This window comes from Halichoerus grypus, chromosome 9 (assembly GCF_964656455.1).
Source record: "Halichoerus grypus chromosome 9, mHalGry1.hap1.1, whole genome shotgun sequence".
NCBI lineage: Eukaryota > Metazoa > Chordata > Mammalia > Carnivora > Phocidae > Halichoerus > Halichoerus grypus.
This window is the reverse complement of record NC_135720.1, coordinates 7,485,010-7,503,262: the sequence shown is the minus strand read 5'-3', so window position 1 is coordinate 7,503,262 and position 18,253 is coordinate 7,485,010. Positions and strand designations below refer to the sequence as shown.

Sequence of the window (18,253 nt, the reverse complement as noted above, 5' to 3'; positions counted from 1 at the left end):
ATATTCAGCAAGCATTATTTATAAGCACCTAAAATTAGAAACTGCTTACATTTCCGACATTAGGAAACAATAAAGTGAATTATGGGAAACCCACACGATTGAGTAAGTATCACTATAATAGGTTTGTAGTAAAATGAAATATATTTTCAATATGATATTACAAGAAAAAGGACCCCAAATCAAAATAATCACAACTTTAAAATCAAGTATAGAAAAAGTACTAGAAGCAAAGAAAGCCTTAGGAAAACACTAACAGCAGTTGTCTTTATATACACCCCCCCACACACACCCCCCCCACACACCCCCACACACACCCCCACACACACTTAGACAAGTCAGCAACCTGGAGCCTGGGCTTGGCCTGACTACTGTTTCAGCATCTTCTTCCTTAGGAAGAAATTGAGTAAGTAAGCTCTAAAATCCTTTGCAGATCGAACAGTCTCTGGTTCTAATACAGAAAACTGACGCCCTAACACACCAGAGTTTCCTGTTATTTCAATGGGGTCTCCTCAGTAGTGATTAAGGGGATCCAACTCCTTCTCTCTTCCTCAGCTCGCATGGACAGAGGGGGCTCTCAAAGGGGCGCGGTTAACCAGATGAAAAGAAAAGGAAAACTACAGGGACTGGCAGAGAGCAGCACAGACTAAGCTAACGTGGGGCTAGCTGGTGAATCTGTCTCTGGACCAATATTTTCAGTCGGCAGGGCAGAGAATGCCTGGGGCCAGTGGTGGCCCCAGAGGAAAGGGACATGGATGCAGTCCCAGGGGAAATGAGTGAGGTGTGTTCTGCTCTTGGAACAGTCAGATTCTGCCTTCTCTGTGAGGTTGAATGGATTTAGCAGAGATCTCCAAGAGGGCAGCAACTAACTTGTGGAAGCCTGAGGCAGCCACTTAGCACTCAAGTCCTGACAAACAAGGATAAATTTAGTTTTTGGATTCCTGAGAGTTAGACTGGCCCAAGGCCCAAAACAAAACAGGAGAGAAAGTGTTCTAAACCGAATTTAACTGTCTCTGGGACCATCTCTAACTAAAATAGCCCTCAATTAAAAAATCATCCTCATCTAATGGTTTGGCAGAAGCCTATTAAAATTAGCTTATGTTAAAATTTGATGGACCAGTCCTCTGCCCAATATCCCTGTACCTACACGATGTCTGTTAAAACAAACCAAGCTCCGAAGAAGTCATAAATCATACTCAACGCTGTCCTTACATCCTCTGATAAATAACCCCAAGCCTTTCTCTCTGAAGTCTAATTTTAGGATGATAAAAACTTACGTCTATAGAAAATCGAGGTTTCTAAGTTTATATTTCATAGTTGGTTCTGAGTAGCTTATAGGAGAAAAAGACACTCTGAAGAGCTTTTCTGTCTAATCCAAGGAGACTAAGACTCAGAGGCAAACACCGATGGATAACCTAGGTAACGTTTTCTTTCTGGAGGAAAGAACAGAGATGGAAGGAAATTAAGTTAGATACTCTCTAAGGCCTTTTGGAGCCGTGTCAAGTCCAAGCCGAAAACGTCCAGAGTTAAACAGGAGATTTTCCGAGGAGTAACCGGTGCAGCGGGATCCCCACACGAATGTTTCACACACATTATGTCATTCCCTGTCACAAAAGCCCACCATGGGAGGTATTGTTACCCCCACCTTACGGATGAGGAAACGGGGTTAGACTAGGGAGCATGCAAAGGTGAAAGAGTGAGTAAATGTCTGAAAGCCAGGCTCGTGCTCTGCCCACTACCATGCTGCCGTTGACACGGGAAGCCCGAGGCACCTAGACCTCACATGAACTTGGGCCTTCAGAGCACCATGTCGTATTTCAATTCACGGTCCCATTTCTGACACTGGGGTGATCCTGAGCTGTGAGCGACCGCCCTGCCAGTCGGTCCCACACAGCGCCAGTCACACCTTCCTTCCAGAGCAATGTCTGCCGTTTCTAAACCCCGATCCTGCTCTCCCACGGTCACGGGGTGCGGGGGGCTCTGGCCTCACAGCGTGCGTGGTCTCGGGGAGCCACCTGCCTGGGGGGGGGGCCTTCCCAACCGCCAAGAGTGTGTGAACTCTTTTGCTAGGTACTCCGTGGAAAATGCGTCGTGTTAAATGATGTTCAATTTCTGGAAGTTTCCCAAAAGTCCAGTATCATGAAACCAAAAACTGACACGAAACGAGGACAACTAATCTTCCAAACGGGGAAGCACCGACATTCCCGCTTGAAATAAGAAGATTCCAATTAATAAGGAAAACTTTTCAGAGAGAGAAGGGAAGCAGGACGGATGTCTGAATGGAAATTGTTGGCTCTTCAACGGCTGCCATTGCGGGGTGGTGGCCGTCACTTGGTGCCACCCCTGTGACGGGGGACACGTGTGGAAATACGTGGAAGCCGAGGACCACGCGGGCAGTTACCCCCTCAGGTCCCTCCACGTGGGGAAATGGCCCGGGACCAGCTCTGGGCCTCCAGAAGCAGGCGTGAGGCAGATGCAGCGCCGGCTGGCACCGAAAAAACAAAAAAGGAGAGCTTTCTTCAGTATATAAACCTCCTACTCTAGTCCTACCGTCACCAAGGCAACGTGGTCAGGCCTGCGGTCTTCCGGTGCCCACTCCTCCCTTCCCATGCGGGCCGTGACAAGCCGAGCAGCCAAGCCCAAGGACAGCTCCGCGGGCAGCACTGGGTTCAAATCCCCACTTACTGACTGTGTGACCTTGGGCTTCTCATCTCGGCCTCAGTTTCTGTGACTGTGTAATGGAGGTAATAATCCCCTCCTTCCAGGAATGGTGTGACGCTTACCTGCACGAATGTACAGAAAGCAAGCGCCCAGCTCAGGCCCGCACGAAGGAGCTCCTTAGTACAAGCCCGCTGGCTGGCACTCCCGGGCTGCCTGGCGTGTCTCCTCCTCCTTCAGCTGCTTTGCCCACGACCCCAAACCATCTACCATCTTTTCCTACTAACCTTTCCACCGTGGTTCTCACAATCAGTTTCTTCTGTTTTAAGCAATCTCTACACCCAGCATGGGGCTCGAACTTACAAACCCCGAGATCAAGAGTTGCACGCTCTACCACTGAGCCAGCCAGGTGCCCCTCTTCTGTTTGTTTTAATAAGATTCCCTGTCTGGGCATTTTTTTTGACATCCACACAATCTGGGATGACCCTGAGGTGAAGTGATTTGTAAGACCCCCAAAGCCCACTCACAAGTTTTAATTAAATGATTTTGTCCCCATTCCTGTCCTAAAGTAAGATTGTTCAAAATCACTGATTCTGGAGGCTCTCTTCAGTTAGTTAGCTGTCTAAACTGCATGGAAGAAATAAGTTGAACATCCGATACGGATTTTGCCTTTACGACGCCACAGAGAAATAAAAAGCGGTATTGACAAGATTAAGACCATGATCATCTTGGTGCCCTCTGAACATACCAGTATTTCCCGGGAGCCTCGCAATAAGGAGCTGAGGACACAACTCTGGCGATATGGAATATGTTAAGAATAAGCAGATAAAAGATGTGTCTGCATCCACCGGGAAGCAATTTGCAGGGGGCTGACTTCTGAGCAGGGTGAGGTTGGGGCCAACTTACTGGTGCAACTTAGGTCACCAGCAAATCATGGTGCCTAAATTTTTTTCATAAAATCTGATCTTTAATATTTCAAAATCAATCAAAAACAAATAATAATGGAAAGCCTTTAAAATATGGCAAAATTTAAAACTTCGTTGGAAATTTCCTTAAACGTATTTTATAATTTAATAATTTTATTCTCGATACCCCTTGGGGGAGGGGGTGCAACCCTAATCTCTTCAGTATTTAGAAGCTCTAACCTTTAAGCAGGCTCCAGTTTGGCCAAACAACCCCACGTGGTCTGGGAGTGGCCGGGTCAGGAGACCGTGGGGATATGAGTACTGAGCCACCAGAGATAGCCGAGACATTCTCTGGCATTGATTTTCTAGTAATGTCGATAAGATCGCACAAATCTCTTCACTTATTCTGGCCTTGCCCACCTAGTCTGTCTGGGTCAACGACTCCATCAAAAATGATGACTCTTTGCCATTATGCACAGGACGACACTGTCTATGGCCGTGGGAACAGGGCCTGTGACCAACAAAGGTCACCAGCCTCAGACAAATGGCCCAACTGCCAGTCCTGGGGAAGCTCGGAGCATTAGATATGAAGTGATAAAGCCAAGAAGATGTGAAGTGATAGTAGCCAAAGCTTGAAGGCTATGTAACAGAACCACATGCACATGGGAATCTCTTCCACACAATAGCTAACCTGGTGCAAACACAGACTAGGGGGTACTCTGTTGATTGGGAACTTATCTTGCATTGGTTTGTATCAACTGGATTAGAGCCCACATGACTCCAGCGGGGGTCAAAGACAGAAGTATAGAGAGGAAAGCACCAGTGTTGACTTGGGTCTGGGTTGGACTCTTGACCATCCACGTGTCTGCATCAGCTTGGCCACTCGGCCTTCGGGAATGTCAGCTTCCTCTTCTGTCAGTGGAATATGACCAATTCACTGACCACAGATAAGGGCGGTGGGGGAGTTCAGTGAGGTAAGGCGTGTGCACGGGCTCTCTCAAGCCCAACTTTATGGCTCAGAAAATGGGAAATGGGGCTGCTTCTCCACATGCTGTCAACCATGGTGCTTCTGATTCATAGAAACGGCCATGGCATTAATAACCTGGGGTTTCGAGCAGGGAGTGGAGCTTGCAGGAGGCACTCTGCTGGCTCTGTCGTTATCAGTGGGGCTCATTGTGTGTGTTGGGGGAGGGTTCCGTGAGGGTCCACTCAGGGGAACTAATTTTGGGTGAAATAAGCAAGTGGCCTTTTTCTTTTGTGTCTCGGGCACCAGTGAGTGGGCTCTTTTCTCTGATGGATCCCTCTCTGTCCTCACTATTCCTTAAGCGCCCTTGATCCTTGGGTTCTTGGAGGCCCTGTTGTTGCCAACTCTTCCTTTTCTGGTAAGGAGTATGTGGAAGGTGGGAGATCAATAAGGCTAGATTTTAAATCCTTCATTTCTTTGATTTTCATAAAGGGATGTCGATGAACCCAGGCAATTTCCCTGACTTGATTCATGCATAATGGACACGAAGAGAGACTTATTAGAAAAGAAATGCACTCAAATGCTTTCCTGACATGAATCATTTATTGAAGACAGAATTGCTGGCTGTGAGGGCCCAAAATAAGTTGACTTACAGTATCCTTGTTTCTAGAGAGGTCTGAAATATGACCACAGAATATTGAAGTACTCAGACAGGAACAATGCTTTCGGGGTCATTATGGACTGGCTATTCCTCGAAAAGTTTCACTAATAACAACAGTGATAAACCATGAAGCAGAGCCTCCTCTCTCTCCTTTTCTTTTTCTCCTCTAGTCACAAAGCTCAGGAACAGAGGATGCTTGGTGAGGGCAGTGATGTTCTTTCCAACTTCTGTTAGGTAGAATCCGGGACAGGTATTCTTGGATCTGTGCAAACATTCATTAATCCATTGACAGCTTTATTCATTCATTAGGTTGTCAATGAAGCCACTCATTCATCCATTCGGTTAAAGATTCAAAGATTCATTGATATTTATTGTTATAACTTTATACCATTGCATTAGCCCTCTGAAGGTAAGCACAGGGGATTCTTACAGGGCTCCTTTCTGTGTCTTATGTGGGTCAGCACTATGCTCAACAAACTACAGCACTTACTGAGTAATATTTCCAGGCCCAGGATGAACCCGCACCCCATCCATTTCTTACAGAATAAATAGAAGCTCAATAAATATTGATCCAATCTGAATCTCTAGATGACCTAATATAATTTGATCTTCATACCAATAACTCTGAATTGTCAAAAGCAAAATGCAAAAGCAATAGCATGAACTGACAATGTCCTAGGTTTCTTTCCCATTATAATAAGCACCGGGCAGATGACCCAACAATTTAGTCTCCTAGCAAAAGCCATACAGATAACCCCCCATGATTGTTCCCTAAGCCATCACGTTGTGTAACAAGCATGGAATCCTCTTCTATAAATGCTGAAATTGCATGAGGCAATATATATCAAACTGACATGAAAACAACTAAAATGAAAGCAAATTACCTACTTAAACCCCATCAGGGGAGCTCAGATATTGGTTGGGGACTAGAGTGGACTGGTTTTTTTGTTTGTTTGCTTGTTTTGGTTTTGTTTTGTTTTTAAACAAAGACTCTTCTATTAAAATACAAATCTAAAAAATAAAAATACAAAAATAAAATACAAATCTGATAAAAGTAAAGGAAATTATGCTCACTATGTAAGTCACTTAGCCATAGTCATGGAATATTTTTAAAGATAATTTCCCCCCATTATAACAGTAATTCACATTCATTATATAAAATCTGTAAAGTTCTAAAATGTAGAAATTTTAGCACCTATAACCGTCACTGACGTTTTGGTTTATTCTCTTTCAGTCTTTGGTGAATGCAGACTTTTTTTTCTTTTTTTCTTTGCTAGGTACAACCATTGCAGAGGCCTTTTTGTTTTTTTAAATATAGTTGAGCTCTTAGGTTAAATCAATTTCATATGTCCTTTTCTTAAGCTTTAGTGAGATCATTTTCAATGTCCATATAACACAAGATAACTCTTCTAGTACTTACACTGGGCATATCATAATTATCTTAATGCCTCATTGTTTTTTTTTTGTTTTTTTTTTTTTTTTTAAAGATTTTATTTATTTATTTGACAGAGAGAGAAACAGCGAGAGAGGGAACACAAGCAGGGGGAGTGGGAGAGGGAGAAGCAGGCTTCCCACCGAGCAGGGAGCCCGATGTGGGGCTTGATCCCAGGACCCCGGAATCATGACCTGAGCCGAAGGCAGACGCTTAACGACTGAGCCACCCAGGCACCCCTTAATGCCTCATTGTTGTATGTTTAGATTTCTTTTTGCCTTTTTAATAATAGATAAAGCAATGATTAATAATTTGGGGGGTAACTTTTCTTCTGATTTTTTAGTTATTTCCTTAGAATAAATAGGATTTCTGGGTTCAAGGAGCAAATGGTTTAAAGTATCTGGCAAATATCACCAAATCCGTTTCCAAAAGGTTTGTAGTTATTTACGTTCTTTCCAGCAGAATACAAAAATACCCATTTCCTCACATGTCTGTCAACAATAAGAATTCTCATTTAAGAACAACAAAAACCAGACTCACTCCTCATACACTAAAAGTGTGTCTCATTGTTTTAATTTGCATTTTTCAGGGTGACAAGTAAAGTTGGATATTTTTTAACATTCATTAAACTATTGCTTTTTCTTCCTGACTTGCCTTTTTATCTATTGCCCATTTATCTCTTGTGTATCGATTTTCATGAGCTCTTCATATATTAAATAGAATGACATCTTTCCCATTTAGAAGGACCATTTTTTCCAGTTTGTTTGCTCTTATTTTTAGCTCATTGGAGCTTTAAATTATTATGAAGAACTATGATTTCTTTCATAAAGTTTGAGCTTAGAGAATTCGTCCTTCTACCCTTCCTTTTCATCCTGCAGAAAACATATGTCACTGTTTTTCCATAACTAATGTTTATTCTTATTTGATCTGACGTTATTTTTGTCTATGATAATCTGTGAAGATCTAAATGGATTTATTTCCAAATATTTAACCAGTTGTATCCAAGGCATTTAGTGAAAGATCTTCCCTATTCCCTAAGTTCATACTACAATTCCATCCCTTAAATATCAATAAACAGAGAAGAAATGAACTATAGGGATCAACACTGCAACTACTCATTGTATAGATGAAACACTGGCCATCGAGAGAGTCAGGTGACTGGCCCCATCACTCACGAGGGCAGGGACAAAGCTCTGAGCACTCTTTCTTCCCTGGCTCTCCACCCAGTGCTGTTTTCTCTCTCAGAGGCAGCAAATCTTACTATGTATTACAGACCAGCCTTTACCAATCACTAGTTAAGAATCCATAGGAAATCAGGAATCTGTACCTTGGCACTACATTCATGCCAACATAATCCCAGATGGGAATGAGGGAAACCAAGGTGGATGCAGAAGCCGCTGCCTGGGCCTTACTGTTCCCATCCAAAGATCCAAGAAGTACTCTCAGTAGGGTCCTGCTAGCTCTGATATTGTACTTATCTACCTACAGGATGGTTTCTGCAGAAGAAAAAAAAAGCAGAAAGGAAAATAGTTCAAATTTGTAAAAGGACACATTACCAATTAGAGATTAGGGAATGGAAACCCTAGCACAGCAGGGAGCTTTAGTGTCTTAACTGGTGCATCTCAAGAACCCAGAGCAGGAACGCATCCAAGAATAGAGGGGACAGCAAAGCCTCACAAGGCCTCTGGGCCACTTTCCTCTGAAGGACCAACAGCCTCGGACACAGGGAACACTAAAGGGAGTCCTGGGACACAGTGAACCCGCCAGCCTTCCTGGGACACAAGAACCGCAGGGCCTCGTGGGACACAGGCAGCCGCAGGGCCTCGTGGGACACAGGCAGCCGCAGGCATCCTGGGACACAGGGACCCACAGGGCATCCTGGGACACAGGCAGCCGCAGGGCCTCCTGGGACACAGGCAGCCGCAGGGCCTCCTGGGACACAGGCAGCCGCAGGGCCTCGTGGGACACAGGCAGCCGCAGGCCTCCTGGGACACAGGGACCCACAGGGCCTCCTGGGACACAGGGACCCACAGGGCCTCCTGGGACACAGGGACCCACAGGGCCTCCTGGGACACAGGGACCCACAGGGCCTCCTGGGACACAGGCAGCCGCAGGGCATCCTGGGACACAGGCAACCGCAGGGCATCCTGGGACACAGGCAACCGCAGGGCCTCGTGGGACACAGGCAACCGCAGGGCCTCCTGGGACACAGGCAACCGCAGGGCCTCCTGGGACACAGGCAACCGCAGGGCCTCCTGGGACACAGGAAACCGCAGGGCCTCCTGGGACACAGGGACCCACAGGGCATCCTGGGACACAGGGACCCACAAGGCCTTCTGGGACACAGGAAACCGCAGGCATCCTGGGACACAGGAAAAATTGAAGGGAGTCACGGGCAGCAGCCAGTGACTGAGTCAGGTCCACCAGGATGGGAGAATTCTTTTTCCAACCCAGACACTTGTTTGATGGTTATTTTTGGAAACAGTAAATTGAAGTTCCACATTGTGAATGCCCAGACTTAAGGAACTACGTAAGAAACTCAATGGATTCTTTGTGCCCTGATTAAACCAGACTTTAATTTTACCTCTGCTTTTAGGTTATGAGCTCCTTCAGTGTCAGGGACCAAATATATCATAAATGAATTAGAAATAATTTTGAATTACAAATAAATAAATAGAAAATAATTATAAAATAGTAAGAGGAAGCACCAGCAGTTTTGTTTCTTCTCTGAGTAAATAATTAAATTGTAACAGAAAGACTTAGGAGGGCTAGGAAGAACAACAATGAGAAAGCATATTTAGTGACAAAAAGATGTTTACAATATGCACAATCAACAAAAATATGTATGGCAGGAGACAAATTGTGTAAGATGAGAAAAGTGTATCTCTATATTTATGAAATAGTCTGGATGATAAGCCATCAAACTTTTTTAAATTTCTGAAATATTTTAAATATACAAAACATACAAAATGTTCTACCTTATTGATACTTAGTCATGTTTGCTTTATGTTTTTTTTTTTTTTTAAGATTTTATCTATTTATTTGACAGAGAGAGCCAGAGAGCACAAGCAGGGGGAGAGGGAGAGGGAGAAGCAGGCTCCCCACCGAGCAGGGAGCCCGATGCGGGGCTCGATCCCAGGACCCTGAGATCATGACCTGAGCCGAAGGCAGACACTTAACCGACTGAGCCACCCAAGCACCTGCTTGGTGTTTTTTTTTTTTTTTTAAGAAATAATCTATTATAGATATTAAAGCCACTTCTCCAATCTGAGGTTGAAATTCATGTGTTTTCTTCTGTCTATTCTTCTACTGTATGTATCTGTATTCACAGACAATATATAAGTTTTTAGTTGCAAAGATATATATAAATAATATTTGAATCCTTTTATGATTTCCTTTCTACACTCACTGTTTTTTGAAATGTTATGCTGGATATCCAGTTCAGTTGTTTTAAGTGAAGAAAAGTATTCTTTTGTATGACCATATCAAAAATTAATGTATTATCTAATTGATGGACATTTAGGGCATTTCCAGTCTTTTTCTCTATTACAGATGATGCATTCATGACCACTGGAATTGGAATTGCTGCATTAACAGCACACTTCCAACTTTCCCAGATGTTAACAAATTGCTTTTCAAAATGGTTGGACAATTAACACTCCAGAAGGATGTTCTGAGTTAGAGATAATGGAAAATAGTAATTTTCTTCTTTATGCTGGTAAATACTCCCAATAGGAGAGTGTTGGGGTAATGCATTACCCTACTTGGGTAATGTATTTTAGTTATATAAAAAAAAGAGTTCAAACTTTTGCACCACACTTTTCAGATTACTTAAGTGTGTTGTACATTACTTGGTACTGAAAATGCTGTCTGATTTATCACTGTACCCATTTTATAGATAAGGAAATGGAAGCTCAGGGAAGTTCTATGACTTGTTTAGTTTGGGCTTCCAGTTTCCTTTTCTATCATTCCCATTGACCTACTCCACAAAACTATGGGGGTGAAAAATAAGACAATTGGTTTGAAATTCTACAAAATATTATAAGGTGATTTATATATATGTACAATTCATTGGTTATCTTTTTTTCATGGTTATGTCACTCCTCTGTGCAGAGTAAGAAATACCTAAATATCAGGGAATATGGGGGACAATACATTCTTACAAAACTTCCAGGTACCATTTCAACAGGTCCTTCCCACGGACAGAAGTATAGTTTAGCAATGGTTTGTTGCTGGGAGACTTACTCCTTTAATCCTTGATCTAAGCTTTATTCAAACAGTAATTTAATTCTTAAAGATCGGTAAATACTGACTCAAATGCGAGAACAAAAAATGGATTCAATACAGAAAGCAAGTGCTTTTTGGTTTCAGATAACGCTCTTCACAGGACTTCCTACTTTCTAAGAAAGCAAATCCTGGCAGAGTAGAGAGCTCAGGAAATACGATGCCTGAACTCAAAAAAGCTGATGTCCTAAAACTGTTCAGAGAAAGGCACACACTGTGGCACCTGGCAGGCTCAGTCCATAGAGCATGCAACTCTTAGTCTCAGGGTCATGAGTTCAAGCCCGCGCTGGGCATGGAGCCTACTTAAAAAAAAAAAAAAAAGTAAATAAAAATAAAATTAAAATTCTAAAAGAAAGAAAGAAAGAAAGAAAAGGGCACACGCTGCTGAACACACCCAACAAACCATTTTTACTGTCCTGAGGGCAGCACAGAGGTACATCAGGTTGGACAGGACACAGCCCTGGTTCCCTGTCATAAAACCCCATGTAATCACCACTACAGGAGCAAAACCAACAGCCCTTCTGATAGTTTCTTCTTCATTCCTTCCCTGTGGTATCTCATGCATAAAATTCTCCTGCATCAGGTCTCTGATAACATTTTGAGATAGGCCTGACTACCAAAGGTACTTGGCTTTGAAGGTCTGAGACATCAACGCAAAGGATCCTTGTTTCCTTAGCCTCTGAAAGATTTTAGGAAGTGAATGAAAAGCACCCGGCTTTGAACAGAATTCCCATATGATCCCCACATTCCAGTCCTAGGTACGTGCCCCAAAGAAATGAAAACATGAAGTCCGCCCAAAACCTGTATGTGAATGTTCATAGCAGTACTGTTCATAATAGCTAAAAGATGGAAAGAGCCCTAATGTCCATCCAGAGCCGCGTGGTCAAACAAAATGGTGTGTATCCACCAATGGAACATTACTCAGCCACAAAAAAGAATGAATGACTGATAATGTGACAACATGGGGGAACCTCAAAAACATTACACCAAGTGAAGAAACCAGTCACAGAAGACCACATACTGTATGGTTCTGTGTATATGAAAGACCCGGAATAGGCAAATCCAGAGACAGAAAGTAGACTAGTGGTTGTCCAGGGCTGCAGGGGAGGGGAATAGGGAGTGACTGCCCCTGGGTATGGGTTTCTTTTCTTTTCTTTTTATTTTTTTTTGAGGTGATGAAATGTTCTAAAAGTAGATAGTGGTGATGATTGCACAGCTCTGAATATATCACAAACGACCGAGTTGTTCACTTGAATGGGTGGGCTTTACGCTGTGAATTATATCTCGCAGCGTTGTTTAAAAAAGCAAAACAAACTCCTGGCCCTACGGATGACAAACATAAGCACCGTCGGCTTAATTCTACTTGTGATATAATCACACACGTCCTGACATTGTTGAAAAAAAAAAGAATGGGTGAGTCCTTATAGGGGAAGAACGGGGGAATTTTGGCCTGCAGGAGAAAGGCACCCTCCCCTCACCCAGGGAACAGGGCAAGATGGCGGTGCCCAGGTCTGCTTGTGTGATGTGAGCGCCCACCAGGACACCGTAAGGATGTAGACTGTATCCTCCTAAGCTGGATGATGTCTGTGACACTAAGCCATAAATAAAGGAAGGATGGGACCTCACCTTCGATCCTAAGCAAAGCTTGTAGGCAAAGGCTATAAGGATATTTACTACCCCTAAGTCTTCCAGTCAGTCTCAAAGAGCAAAGGGAAATCAGCCCTAGGCATGCATGCCAACAGAAGCTATCGTCGCCATGTAGGCTAATTAGGCTCCGTGCTTAAGATCTAGAGAAAATCTTCAGTGGGTCAAAGGTTTTGAATACCTGAAACTGAATACTCTGTTTATGTTCCTTACTATCAACGCAACCCACTAAAGTACATAATAGACTATATTCACTATAGCAGACTCACCGTGATTAAATTCAGATGAAATTTCAGGGCTCAAATATGCGAAAGAGATTCTACTAGAGAACTATAAAGTCAGCTGCCCTTTAATGGCCAAACGGAGCAGAAGCTGACAACGCTTCCCAGGAGCAGGCCTCCATGAGGCAGGGCTGGTGTCTGGGGGCTTACCCCGTCCCCCAGGAACCAGCACGGAGCCTGCATGTAGTAGACACTGATGGGAAGAGTTTGTGAATGAAATCTGGTGAGTTGCCAAAAGCTTCACTTAGTTAATGAAATCAGTGGGGAGATAAATAATTGAGTAGAAAAAGTGGGCTCATCAATTTGCAACATAGAAATTTTTACATTTTTTGGTTGGAAGACAAATGAACCAGGATAGAAGTCAGGAATTTATGTCCCCTGTTGTCCAGTTTTAGGTTGGAGAGACTTGCTCTTTTCCCAGAGTCAGAGTTGTTAACTTGATCAACCTACAGCGTCCAACTCAAAACATCTGCTGCGCTATTCTGAGAGAGACTGTAGGCTGCGGACGGGTGGAGACAGCGCGCCTCACTCTTCCTCCAAGCCCTTCCTATGGATGCTGGGATCCCTCAAGTGTGATCCTGGGGATAGGGATGAAGTAGCAAGGAAAACGGGACTTATTTCTAATCCTTACTTTGGATCAGGAATAAAAGTGGTAAACTTAAAACTGGATGGATGCTGAAGACCATGTATCGCCCCCTCCCCCCCCAGGTGAGTGAACAAACATGACACGGTCTAGCCAATCAATAGAATAATGCCCAACAAAACAAAGGAACAAACTACAGACCCATGTAACACATAGACAGACCTCAAAAAACTGCTAAATGAAAGAAGCCAGACACAAAACAGTATATAGTGAATTTTTCCATCGATACGCAGCTCCCATATAAGGTGAAACCATAGAAACAGAAGATGGATTGCTGATCACCTGGGGCGACAGGGACAAGTGAGGATCACGTGCATGGGAACAAGGCACTTGCTGGGGGTGATCGAAAGGCTCCACGCTGGAGTTTGGTGACCATTGCACAACCGTATAAACTTCCCAACTCACTGAACTGCACACTTAAAATGGGTGAATTCTATGATTTGTAAAGTAGATCTCAAAAAAGCCATCCAAAATTAGATGAATGAATGGAAGAAAGAAATTTTTTAAAAAATGGTTGAATTCCCAACAATGAAAAAGAATGACAGGCCAATTCTTTGAAAATGAGGAGCCGATTTAAATTAATTTTCTTCATGGAAATTAAAAAGGAATGTGGGCAGGAATGAATGAGAAAGAGGTGTAAAACTGAAAAAAGGAAAGAGCATGAGTTCCATCTTCTATTTCATAGTGGAAATAAAAACAAGCCTGTTTTGTTGTCCCATTAGCTGTTGAGTCCAGCTGGTCTCCCAACCCCCAGCTTCATTATCATATACACAAAGATGTTAGCATACATTCTGTTATATTTTTTACTTAAATAAAAATAACACCTTTGCTCCACCATTTTCCCAGCTGACTCACCCAATAACGGTACCAACAAAATAAATTAAGTCAACTCAGCATCATTTAGCTTTAGTGGCTGCACGCTGGCTCCTTGTGATTATTTATTAGTTACTAAACTGAAATACCTGGGACAAGTCCTGCATACCAGAATAAAGGCTCGAGTATTTACATCTCCCGACTTTGGGAAACAAGGAATTTTACTTGTCTCCCGTCTTAATGATACATGCCCCATGAGATCACCAAGATCGAGAATGCCAATTCAGAGGTGAAAACTGTAACTTCACTGCATTCCTTAAAAAGTGATTTGTCTTGGGGGCGCCTGGATAGTGCAGTCGCTTAAGTGACCGACTCTTGGTTTTGGCTCAGGTCGTGATCTCAGGGTCATGAGATCGAGTCCCACATTTAGAGTCTGCTTGAGACTCCCTGTCCTGCTCCCTCTGTCCCTCCCCACCCTGCCTCAAATAAATAAATAAATAAATAAATCTTTAAAAAAACAACAGTGATTTGTCTTGACTGGAGTAACTGAAATAACTGAAATAATTCCACTTTAAATTCTCTATCCTTCCCCATTTGAAAACAAATTTCCTACAAATAGGGTTGGCAGACTCTCCACAAGGAGAAAACATGAAACCTACATTGTGATTCACGTCTTGAGTCAGAAAGGCAACAAAATACAGAAAACATACACACTTCGATGGACACAGGAGAGCACTAATCTCTCATGATCACCCGAAATGATTTCTCTTATTTGAGGCAACTTCAGTCTTAGACTTCGGCATCTTCATATGTTGGAAGACGGTTCTATTTTCCTCCCAGAAAACCATGGAAACACCATCCACAGAGAGCCTTTCTTCAGCCTGGGTTTTAGTAAGATTCAGTTTAAGGTTTAGTCACATGGCCAGAGGTCAAGAACTTGGGGACAATGTCACAAGCTTGGCTAAGCAACACACCATCCTTCCTGTACTGAGATGACCTAACGTGACAGTGGCTACAGCACTCGCCCCTGTGCTCTGAGCTGCTGGTGATCACGGATTTATTTTTATGTGGCCATCTTGTCTCACACGGTCCTGCTTTTGAAAAGCTGCCCAGAGTTAGTGCGGGACTGTAGCTTGCCCATTCTAGCTGGCATTCACCAACACCCAATAAACCTCCTTAGACTCAATGCCCATATGGACTAGATAATTTGGGGGGCCCAGGGCAAAATGAGAACGTAGGGCCCCTTGTTCAAAACGTATTAAGAATTTCAAGACCCTGAATGGAGAATCTCACACTAAGTGCAAGTTCCTGGGTGACCTTGCCGTTCACACGCCCATGAGGCTGCTCCCACTCAGTGGCGCCCTGACCGTCCCCATGGGCAGCTCCTCAAATCTGCCCAACTTAGAAAGGCATTTAAGAATTGCCAGAAAGTACACAAGAATCTCCAGGAAAGGGGTTCATTTAAAAAAACATGTCAGTAGCTGACTCCAAGCTACCCGCCAGAGCCGAGCACCCGAGCTCACGGAGCCATTACACTTGACTCTCACCTCTGTTCTCAGACCTGCACGGGCGGGTGGGCCACCATCAGAGGCACCCACGGCCACTTGATACCGTATGTCTTTGGGACCAATACTGAACTACATTGCACGCTGACAAACAGAAACCGCTCCCAGGGAAGGAGGGCCAGTATCTTCTTTAACAAAAGCCCCACTGGCCTGGCGGCTTCCTGCTGGGAGGCCATTGAGGCATGGGGGGCGGGGGGCGGGTGTCCCTCTCACTGGAAGGGCCCCCTCCTCAGAGGATGCCTTTTATTCCTTCATCAAATATTTACTGAGGCACCACCCTGGGGAGTAGAGACACCAAATGGCCTCAAGGAGCTTGCTACAGTGTAGGGAAGAATGAGGAGAGAATTTTAAATGCTAACACCGGCGAGGACTCTCCCGGAATTGCAATGTGTTTTTAGAAGGGAAAGTGAGGGCAGGTGGGGCGGTGAGGAGGTCAGGACAGTCTTCCCTGAGGGCACACCTCGGCCCCTGTCTTCTGTCCCCTCCACCTGCTGCCCTCCCTTCCCCCTTCCTCCCAGCCTTCATTCATCCTTCCAAACCCTGCCCGAGATTGTACCATCCCCCTGCCTCCCCCCGAAACCGCGAGATGCCTTTTTCCTTGTCTTCTCACAGCCCCTTCTATCTTCACTGTGAAGTCCACGGTTAAAGGACTTAACCACTGCGTGGTAATCATCACTTACCGCAGGAGTAAATGATGTAAAAGATTAAGCACAGTGCCAAGGCCATATAAGGTCACTAAATGTTTTCCTATGTATATCTGTCTGCCTTCCTACAAGCCTGAATTCCTTAGGAGCTCCAGTGTTTTCATCCGGGATCCACAGTGTCCAGCATGTGGACCTGGCTGTGGCAGGTGGGTAATAAATATTCATAACATGAATGACTTGAATGGCGAGTCACATCCACCACACTGTTACAGACAAACACCCAGCTTATGGTGCATTAATAAGTCGACCACAGTGTCTGTGGGACGGAGCTGCTACACCACACCCAGATCAGGACATCACCATTAACAAAGCAGCATTCCCCACAGGCAGGTGGGATGTTTTACTTGCCAAAAATCCAGCTAATAAAGGAATGTTACCAAGCTGTATTTGATGTGAGACAACTCAATAATTTAACTCGACCTCTATTCTAGGAATACATGTTGGTCAGAGAGAACAGAACCTACCAGGCTCTTGCTACTCTAGCTATGACACAGGCCCTTAGCCCCTTGCTACACTCCTCTAATACGGAACCTTGCCTACTGAGGATCTGAAGAGGCTGAGTCCCGTAAAGGTATCAACCTTAACACCGGAGCAGGGACTCAAGAGCCAAAGAGTTGGTGTGCCTTTATGGGCTATGCGACCCTGAGCAAATTACTTAACCTCAGTCTCCTCATCTATAAAATGGAGACAATAGGTCCTACTTCATGGGGTCATGGTGAGGATTAGTTGTTTCTGGAACCCTGCCTGGGACATGAGAACCTTAAACGTAGCTAGTTAGCATCATCATCCTCATCGCCTTTGTCCTGCCCCTGGTTTTGTTTGTCCAGAGACACTGTCTTCCTAGCCACCTTGCTGTCACATGGTTCCAGTTCTCCCAGCCCATCAGAATCACCTAGAAAACATTTAAAAAAAAGAAAAAAAATCGAGGAACCAGAGACTCGATGCACCAGTCCAAGGTGGGCAATTCTAACAGACAGGCAAGGCTGAGAACATGGGTGAGCCTCTGCCCCTGAGACCCTGAGACCAGACTAAAGTCAGAGAGACGCAGCTCCTTGCTCACTGCAGCCTGGTGCTCCCTCCGCATTATCTGTGGCTGCATCCCCGACTCTGCATCACCAAGGATGCATGCTAGCTCAGCATGCCCTCCCACGGCCAGCTCCACAGAGGCTCACTCCTTCTTCCTTTGATTTACCTCCCCTTTCCTTCTGTCGTAGCCTGGGGTAGGAAGCAAACAGGGAACAGACACTCCAGGACATGCCATCCGGGGCTTGGAAGGCCAGCTCAGAGCCCAGCTTCCCCGGGGGTGGGCTGTGGCAGGGAGCAAGCAGCCGGCCACCTCGACGTTACCTGTCGCCATCTCCTTCCTCACCCATCTCAGCCAGGGGACAACTTGTTTTGAATGAAATAATTTTCTGGAAAGTTAAAATTTAGAACTAACTTGCCAAAGATAGAGTGGACAAAACCATTGTTTCTGATGGCAATCTTTCCAGCGTCCTCTGGATTGTCCTGCTTTAGTAAATGGAGTACATCAGATGCCACACCAAGGGCTCAGGACCACGGGTCTGCTGGACATGTGTTCTTGGGTTTCCTACCCTGCCATCGATGGCTCCTTTTCCACCATTTGCTCAGGCAAACAGGTAACCAAGCTTGCTAAGCCAGTCATTTCAGGATTACACTTGCTGTGTGAGTATGTTCAGGGTAA

General features: G+C 44.5%; 1 protein-coding gene across 7 annotated transcripts in view; it reads right to left on the bottom strand.

Annotated features, from left to right (window-relative positions):
* AGPAT4 (1-acylglycerol-3-phosphate O-acyltransferase 4) overlaps window positions 1-18,253 on the bottom strand; it is a 120,336-nt gene that overhangs the window by 91,782 nt on the left and 10,301 nt on the right. For 2 of the 7 annotated variants that reach the window (XM_036091552.2, XM_036091550.2), the window contains exon 2: window positions 1,275-1,430. The exons of the other annotated variants lie outside the window; for them this stretch is intronic. The gene's annotated coding sequence lies outside the window, so the exon portion shown is untranslated. The remainder of the gene's footprint in view (window positions 1-1,274; window positions 1,431-18,253) is intronic. 7 annotated transcript variants of the gene reach the window in all.